Genomic DNA, 9217 nt, shown 5'->3' with positions numbered 1-9217 from the left:
GAAGCACAGAGGCCATTCTAAAGGCCTGTCAGGCCTTCCACGCCAGCTGGGCGGAGAGCCGGCCCTCGTTCCCTGCCTGTGCCGGGGCCAGAATCCAGCTCACAACTCTCCCCTGCGAAGGCCGAGGCAAAGCTCCGACTCCCACGGCCGCCCCCTCCCCGCCCCCTGACACAAGCGCCACTGAGCTGGGGAGAGTTCAGCCCCTGCACTCCCAGGCCTTCCACCTGGCTCTCCGGGCCCGGCCCACATGGGGCCCCAGTCATTGCCTGTGGAGGGGTTGGGATCGTGGGCTGGCCTGCACAGGCTCTGGCCCCAGACATCAGCCTCCCCCACCTCCCGCAGCTCTTTCCAAATTAGCCTCTGCCCTCTGCCCCCTCTTACCAAGCTCACTTTCCATCGGGCCTATTAGCATACCTGTCTGCCCTGCGTCTGAATCCACAGCCCCTCGTTCTCCCGGGAGGAGCCCCTATTTCGTGAGCCCCTCTTGGTGACTTCCTCTCTCCCCCACGTCCCCAGATCCAGAACCACGGCTGCCAGGGGACGACAAGCTGGCTGGTGTGTGAGTCTCACTCGGTCTCAAAACCCGAGGCCTTTCCCCTGGGGACCCCTTATTTCCTCAGGGCCAGACCAGGTCTTTGAATGAGGGCCACAGACCCTCCCAGTTGGCCCCCAGATGGCGGAGGACTTTATTTGTCTGAAACCCCTCAGTAGTTCACCCACCTGCCCCATAATTCTGAACGGATCTCAGCAATTTAGATTGAGGGTTTTTCGTTTTTGCAGAATGGAAGGGGAAGGGCGGGGTTTTTTATTTTTGGCAGTGGTGTTTGGTTTGACGGTTTAGATGGTGTTTTGGAAAGCGTAGGGAGGGTGGTGATTTTTTGCTTAGTGGTTTTTGCTGGGGAGAAAGTGAAGATAAAGCGGCGGGGGTGAGTGGGTGGGTGGTTTAAAGCGAGTGTTTTGGGCGGCGTTTATGGGGTGATGATGTTGGGGTATAGCGAGGGGGTTAAGTATGTTGTTTGTCAATGAGATGTTTGGTGGAGGGAGGGAGGGAAATAGGGAGAAAGGAAGAGAGAAACAGAGTGAGAGGGAGAGGAAGTGAGATGTGAGTGTGAGAGGGAAAGAAAAGAAAGAAAAGTGGTGGTGGTGTATGTGGTGTGGTATGGTAAAAGGCAGGTGGTGTGGTGGTGGTGGCGGTGGTAGAGTATGTGAGTATGAGGGAAAGAGAGTGTGAGGGTGGGGAGGGAGAGGGACAGAAAGAAGGAAGAAACAGAGGGGGGAGAGGGAAGAAAAAAAAGAAAAGAGAGACAGAGAAAAAAGAGAGAGAGAGAAGACAAGAAGAAGGGAAGAGAGCTACAGAGAGAGGGAGAGGGGCAGCAGAAAGAGAGAGAGACAGAGAGGGAGAGAGGTAGAGAGAAAGAAAAAAGAGTGGGTGAGAGAGAGGGACAGAGTGAGAGGGAGAGGGGAAGAAAGGGAAGAGAGCTGTGCAGATGGAGTGAGAGGGAAGGTGCAGAGATGAGACAGAGAGGGGAGAGAGAGAGTGGAAAAGAGGGAGGGAGAAAGACAGAGAGAGGGGAGCAGAAAAGAGTGTGTGGTGTGACAAAAGGTGGTGGTGGTGTGGTGTGAGGGAGTGGTGAGAGGTGGTAGAGGGGAGGGGGAGGAGCAGAAAGAAAGGGGATGTGGTGAGAGAGAGGGGTGAAGTAAATGGGGAGACGGGGAGGAAGAAAGGCATGTGGTGGCAGTGCAGAGAAAAGGAAAGAGAGTGTATGTATGTGTGGTGTGGTGGTGGTGGTGAGGGTGGTGGTGCAGTGCAGGTGGTGGTGGTGGTGTGAAGAAAGAGGAGGGAGGCATGGTATACAAGAGAAAAAGAGGGGAGAAAACAAGGGAAAGAGGGAGAGACAGAGAGAGAGAGAAAAGAGGCAGAGAGAGAGAGACAGAGAAAAAGGGAGAGAGAGAGGGAAGAGAAGAGGAAATTGCAGTGATTGGAGGTGGTGGAAGTGTAAGAAAAAAGGGGAGAAGAAAGGGGTGCTAATGAAAAGAGGGTGACAAGTAAAGAGCGGGGCTGGAGGAGGGGAAATTTAAGGTGGTGTGAGGGAGAGACTCTGTGGGGTGGATGTGGGGTTTTGGCTGGTTTATTAAGAATTTTTACTTTCTGGATAAAGGGATTTCTTAGTTTCTTTGCAGTTTTTACTTGCTTATTAATTTTGTTTTTTTCTATATTTACTACTATTTTTTGTTTTCTATTCCTGTTTTTCTAGTTCTTTACTTTCTTACGAGTAAATACTTGTGTGTTTTCTCTTGGTGATTCTGAGATATTTTGCATATATATTTTGTACATTGTGTTTGATGTTTTGTGATTAGAGATGTTTTTCTGGCATTTTGGGAAGATTTTTTTCTAAAGTAGAGTTTTGTGTTTGGAAATTTTGGTATAGATATTCTACTTGCATTGGTACTTATATAGATGTTTGCCGTAATTTACTAGTGTGTTTTTCTTAATATTTAATTTTGGTATATTTTTGGGTTTTCTATTTTAAATAAATTCTGTATATATATATGCTTAAATTTTACGTTTTGGATATTTTGTGCTATTTTGCATTAGGGGTGGGGGAAGTTCATAATTTTCTATTGGGGTATTTGGTAGAAATTACTTTTATAATGTGGTATTTTGGGGATAGTACTACTAAATTTTATAGTTTTGGATATATATATATATATATATATATATGTTATTAGGAATATTTAGGAGGGGGGGAAATAGTTTTTCTATATTTAATATTAAAATTAAGTTACTTTTGGGCTGTCTAATTTGATGTAAAATATTATGGTGTTTGCTATGTATAAAGTAATGTAAGAAGGAAGTAGTTTTAAATGTTTAATGTTTTTCTTGATAGTGAAATTTTTACTAGAAATATTTTATATGTTTTGTATTGGATTTTGATAATTTTTGCATGGGAGAGGCCTTATATGGAAGTTTTCTCAATTTTGTTTCTTTTTTCTTGTTTTTTGCTAGGGAGCTTTTTTTTTTTTAAAATAAAGATGAAATTTCTCACTTTGTGTTGGGAGGGGTTAGAGGGATTGGTGAGGACATAGAGACTTTTGTTTTTTGTTTTAGTTGTTTTGGGTTTTATGAGTTTAGATGTATTCTTGCTTTTCTTTTTGGGAGTTGTTTCATATATTTGCTTTTTCTTTTTTATTTTTGTATAGTATTTATGTTTTATTTTTCTTTTGTTTTTCTATTTTTCTTTTTCTTTTTTATTTTTTCTTTCTTTGTTTTCTATTATTCTTTAGACTTTTCTTTTTCTAGTTTTCTTTGTGTTTTCTTTGTTGTTTTTTCTGAGTATTTTTATTTTCTTGTGTTTTTCTTTCTATTTTTCTTTGTTTGTTTTCTTGTTTTAGTTGGTTAGGCTGGTTTGCTTATTTTTGCTTTTGTTGTTTTATTTTTCTAATGGCTTTTTCTTTCTTGTTTTTTGTGTTTTTGTTTGTTTTTTGTTTCTTGTTTTGTTTGATGACAAGTGTTTCATTGTTTTCTATTTTTATTTTTTTTGTTTTTCTGAATTTTTTCTTTTTTTTTTGTTTTTTGTTTACTTGTTTTTCTGATTTTTTTATTTTTTTATTTTCTGTTGCATTTCGGTTTTTCATTGCTTGTTTTTGTTTTTGCTTATTTGTGTTTTGTTTTTTCTTGCTTTTGTTTTTCTTCTCGGCTGTTTTTGTGTTTTCATTTTGTTTTTTGCTGAAAGTGGGTTTTTGGAGTGCTTGGGGTTGTTGGTGCTTTTGTGTGTGAAAGTGGGCGAGGGGTGGAAGGGGCAAGTGAGAAGGAGGGTGCTGTTTGGTTTAGTTTGGGGCATGGGGCGTGGGTGGGCGTATGTTTGCGGTACCACAAAGGGTGTGATGGTGCGTGATGACATATGTGTATTTTTAAATGGGAGTTGGGGGAGGTGGCGTGTAGGGGTATGAGGGAGTGAGGAGGGAGAGTGAGGTGGGAGGGAGTGGGGGTGGGGGGACCAGGCAGTGAGGGTGCTTTTACGTAGTTTATTGTAGGTGTTGTTTCAAGAGTGTGTGTTAGTTGTTTGTTTAGAGAGTGAGTGTTGTTGGTTTTCGTTTTGTTTTGTTGTGTTTGTGTTTTTGTTGTTTTGCTGTTGTTGTTGTGTTTGTTTGTTTGCCTTTTTGCCTTTCCCCTGCCTGCTCCTGCTTGGCGGCGGGCAAGGAGCCCAGGCGCGTGCTATCCTGGCTTCTCTCTACCTTGTCTCTATATGGCACCCTGGGAGCCCAAGGACAGAGGAGAAGGAGGAGGTGGAGGAGGGGGCGGGCGGGGGGGAGCTCCGGGCTGGGAGCGGGAGGGAGGGGGAGCGCCGCGCGCCCCCTGCAGGCTGGAGAGGGGAGGGCCGGAGGGGAATGGACGGGTTCAGGCCCCGCTAGGTGTGTGAAAGGGGGAGGAGGAGGGAGAAGGAGGTTGGCGCGGTGGAGCCCCCGGGAGGCAAGTGCAGGGCAGGCTGATGAACCCCCAGCGGGTTGTTGGTGGGGGGAGCGTGGAAGGGGGCGCCAATGGATCACAGAGGAGAGAACCGGACCTCAGGAAGAGACAGGTGGATAGAAGGGGGCAGGTGGAAACCCCGAGGAGGCAGGGGCTGCACCCCTGAAGGGGGGGGAGGGGGAGGAGGGGAGTGAGGAAGGATCAAGGATGAACTGGCGAAGAGGGAGCAGGTGAGGGTAGATGGAAGTCCCAGGGATGCAGAGGGAGGGGGAGAGGCAAGTGGAAGCCTCTGGGAGGCAGGGAGAAGGCAGGGGCTGCACCCCCCGAGACAGGAGGGGGTAGAGGATGGACCAAGGATGGAGTGAAGTGGAGGGGGGAGTAGAGGAGGCAGGTGGACAGGAGGGCCAGGTGGGAGCCCCAACGAGGCAGGGGGAGGGCAGGGCGCCGCACCCCCAGAAGACAGAGGGGCGGAGTGAGGAGGAAGCAAGGATGGAGAGAAAAGTAGGAGGCAGGTGGCGTAAAGAGGCAGCAGACAGGAGGGGGCAGATGGAAGGCCCAGGAAAGCAGGGAGAGGGGAGAGCGCGGCACCCCCTGCAGGCAATTGGGGGGAAGTGAGGAAGAACCAAGCATGGAGTGGAAAGGAGCGGGAGGGGACGGGAGAGAAGCAGGAGGGGGGAGAGGCCGCGGACAGCAGAGCAGGTGGAGACACCCGGGAGGCAGGTGGGGACACCCGGGAGGCAGGTGGGGACACCCGGGAGGCAGGTGGAGACACCCGGGAGGCAGGTGGAGGGCGGGCCCTGCCCCTCGGCGGGCAGTGGTGAGAAAGGGCAGGGAGGGCTCTGACGGACCCAGCTGAGAGGCGGGTACCCGGCGAGGCGAGAAGACAGGGGGGCAGCTGGTGGGTGAAGGCCCCGTGCCCCCTGCTGGGCACGTGGGGAAGTGCACAGGGACCAAGAAGGGCGGGGAGAGAGGCAGCGGAGGAAGCAGGTAGAGCGGAGGCCAGGTGGACTGGGGTTGCGAGGCCCTGCAGGACTCACTAAGGAAAGGCGAAGGGAGTAGGGAGGGGGTGGAGAAGAGAAGGACTCGGGGGACAGATAGAGGGATGGGCCGGGGGAGCCCCAGGGAGGCGGCGGAGGAGAGGAGCCGCACCCCCTCAGGACCGGAGCGTATAAAGACCATGGATGAAGTGAAGAGGAGGAGCAGGTGGAGGGGCCCGAGCGGCGTCAGCTACTGGCTAGAGCTGGGAACTTCAGCGGGGGCGAGGATGGAGAGCAGAGAGCCGGGAGGAGGGGGCAGGTGGAGGAGCCGCTGCGCCCCCTGCAGACCAGAGCGGGGAGGTGAAGGGGGGACCCAGGGGGGACCAAGGAGAGGAGGCGGGCGAGGGGCAAGCGCACCCCCGCAGTCTGGCCTGAAGAGCAGAGGGAGGGACGGAGGAGCGGGAGGGGGACCAGGCGAGGCAGATGGGCCTGAACGGAGTCCGAGGGATGGAACAAGGAGACCCTCAGAAGACAGGCATTGGACTGAGAGGGGGGGCAGCAAGAAGAGAGGCAGGGGAGGAAGGGGGCATGCAGTCTCCCCGCCCATAAGATGTCGCAGTGAAGGAAGGGGGTGCCGGACAGCGGGCACAGCTCTTGGAGCCCCAGGGACCTCTGAAAACTTCCAACTGGTTTTCCAGATAAGGAAACTGAGGCCCACAGTGGTGAATCACATGGGTGACAGGGAAGCTGCAAACTGAGATCCGATCCGCTTCCCAAACTTCATTTGACGCCTAGGAAGAACACTTCATTTACACATTTTACACGCAGGATAAACTGAGGCTCGGAGAGTGGATAGTATAAGATCTCCATTCTCCTATTGCATCCCCTTTTTTAACTTCTCCCTTTCACACCCACCTCAGGCTCTCAAGCCCCTTTCCCCAGTGGGAGGCTAGCCTCTGTCTCCCAGGCTCAGCGGCCAGCCCCAGCCCCCAGTCCCAAATTTGATACCCAGAATCCTTCCCACCTTCCAAGAGCCATCCCCGAGAAGCTGGTATTTAAACTTCCCCCTGTTGATGATCTCAGACTCGTTGCCCTGGTACCAAGTGGCAGAGCTCCTGACTCAGACTTTCCCCCCCACAGAAGCCTGGACACAACCGGAGGTCCCTTGGCCAGAGGGGAGGCACCCGACAGGTGGGAGAACCTGAGTTCCTGCATAGATTTGGGGTAGAATTCCAGTTCCCGCACACTCTGAGCAGCAAATGACGAGCCTGGGCTTATATGTAATGCACGACGGGAACAAGAACATTGAGAGGCAGATCTTGAAGGGGATCAGAGGAGAGAGAGAGGGTCGGGGAGCAAGCGGGTAGAACGAACGGCCCCAATTCCCATCACTCACGGTGACCTCTGCCAGGTCCCTTCTTGTGAGCCTCAGTTTCCTTCTCTGGAAAATGGGGATGAAAATACTTTTCTAACCTTCCCCCCAGATTTGTGGTAAGGAGAACAATGGCAATTTTGAAACACTGGAGACAGGGCGGAGATCCTCATTCTTGGGGGTCAGTGGCAGTCTGATCCTGGGGGACCACACGGGAGCCCAGGAGGGTGTGGTGGGGTTGGAGGTGGGGGAAAGGGGCAGGGAGAGTGGGGAGGAGATCTTGGAGGGTGGCAAGACTGTGACTGGGAGCTGGCAGCTGAGCCTCCCGCTTGGGCCGGGGCTTGGGACCCTGAGGTAGGTAGCGTGAGCAGGAGAAAAGCTACAAGTTAAAAATGGCGGTACAGTAGGAAAATGGAGAGCCCAGGAGGTGAGCTGCTTAATTAGAACAATGGTCTCTCAGATCTGGATTAGGATGGAGGGGCACCTGTCAGGGCCAGGGTACCAGGCTCCATGGCAACAAGGAAAGAGCAGGATGGTCCCAACAGGGCACACTCAGAACAATGACAACAGTCGCTGGTATTTGGGCTTCTCTCGGAGTCGGGGAAAGCAGGGACACTTTTTGCCCTGTAACACATGGTTTGGTATATATTGCTCCACGGTGTCCGACTCTTTGTGATCCCATTGGGGGCTTTCTTGGCAGAGACCCCGCAGTAGTTTGCTCCAGCTCATTTTACGAATTAGGGAACTGAGGAAACAGTGACCTGCCCAAGGTCCCACACCTAGGAAGTGTCTGAGGGCAGATCTGAATGCAGGAAGGCGCCTTCCTGGCTCCAGAACCAGCCCTGCGTGATAGTGCCCCCCTAGCTTCTCCCTGGGCCCACGTACCCCGACACTTTCCACTACCTCCCCTTATTTAGAGAGAGATTCGATTCCAGACATGGTTGTAAGCCCAAGTGCCTGCTGGGTGACACACAAAGCCAGAAATGCAAGGAAGTTCCTGCCCCGGGGAGCTCCAGCAGCAGGAGAGGCCCATAAAAGCTCCACAAATATAAGGCAAATACAAGGGGGTGGGGGCTGGTCAGCGGATTTGGGGGGGGAAATGGCTCCAGCCTTGCCTGCAGGCTGCTCCTGGCCGCAGAGTGAGCCCTCTCGGCGGCCAGCCCAGTGCGAGCCCCCTCCGAGGGCCGCGCTTACTCCCGAGGCCCTTCCCAGTGGGCCGAGGTATCCGGGGCTGCTCTCAGAGTCAGGGAGCCTCGGCCTCCTCCACGGGGAGCTCACAGCCTCGCATCTCAGTCCCCATGAACAGAAGGACAGGGGGTCTTGGAGGGCTCCGGTCCAAAAAGAAAGGAGAGATCACTGGACGTGTCCATGAGGCTTCTGGGAGGGATGAATCATTAACCCAGGCACAACAACCAAGGCAGGGGGCACCAGGCAAATCAAAGAGATTGGGGGGGGTGGTAATGGGCCACCAGAGAGGGCTAAGGCAAAGGGAGAACGGAGTGACCGAGAGAAGAAAGGACTGAGACAGCCCACGAGTGAGGCTGGGACCGTCCGGATCAGAGTCCCGGGTTCAAGGGCTGGCTCTCCTCCAGGCAGAAGGCTAGGGTTAGCTGTGGGCGCGCAGGCAACAGGCATTGGGGGAACTTTGGGTTTCCCCATCTGAGAAAGTCAGGCGGCTGGACCGAATTGTCCTAGATCTGAAGTTCACAGAGCCCCACTGGGATGTGCAGGGCCTGGGGAGAGAAATCTCCATTCTCTGGGACCCAGTTTCCTTGTCTGTAAAATGGGCAGGGTGGCTCACGAGGCTTCTGAGGTCCTTCCCACTCGGCCATTCCGAGAGACAGGGCGGGATGTGGGGGTCCGGGCTCCGACATCAGCCTGGCTTCCTAATCCTTGACCGGGGACGCTGGTACCAGTGCAGGGGCTGGTTTGGCCTTCGTATACTTGCTCAATCCTGTTGATCTCTACCTCTAGGGTCGTTCTGAGGAAAGTGTTTTCTAGATCGTAGAGCATCAGGGAAATGTGACTTACACCCTGAGGTTCCTCAGAGCTCGGCCCCAGCATGACCTTGGCCCAGTCGCTTCCTCTCTCTCTCTCTCCTCCCTCCCCCAACCCCCAATGTAAGAGAGAACTGAACGGAATCTGACCAAAGGACTTAAAAACGGGAATGAATCTGCGAATGCGAATTAAGGAGCAAGGTTCGGATCCAGCTCTGCCCCCTCCCACCCGAGAGACTTTGGACAAGCCACTTGCACCAAGCCTCGGTTTCTTCCTTTGGAAAATACAAAACGTTCTCTCAGCCGGACTCTGCTATGGGCAGCTCGCTTTCCTAGGACGCGCATCCAAAATTTCCATGAGTCACGCGCCATCTGGCGGCCGTTCTGGGGGCGCAGCAACGTG

Source organism: Sarcophilus harrisii, chromosome 3 (assembly GCF_902635505.1).
Source record: "Sarcophilus harrisii chromosome 3, mSarHar1.11, whole genome shotgun sequence".
NCBI classification, from domain to species: Eukaryota; Metazoa; Chordata; class Mammalia; order Dasyuromorphia; family Dasyuridae; genus Sarcophilus; species Sarcophilus harrisii.
The sequence above is the reverse complement of the archived record's forward strand: the minus strand, read 5'-3'. Positions refer to the sequence as shown.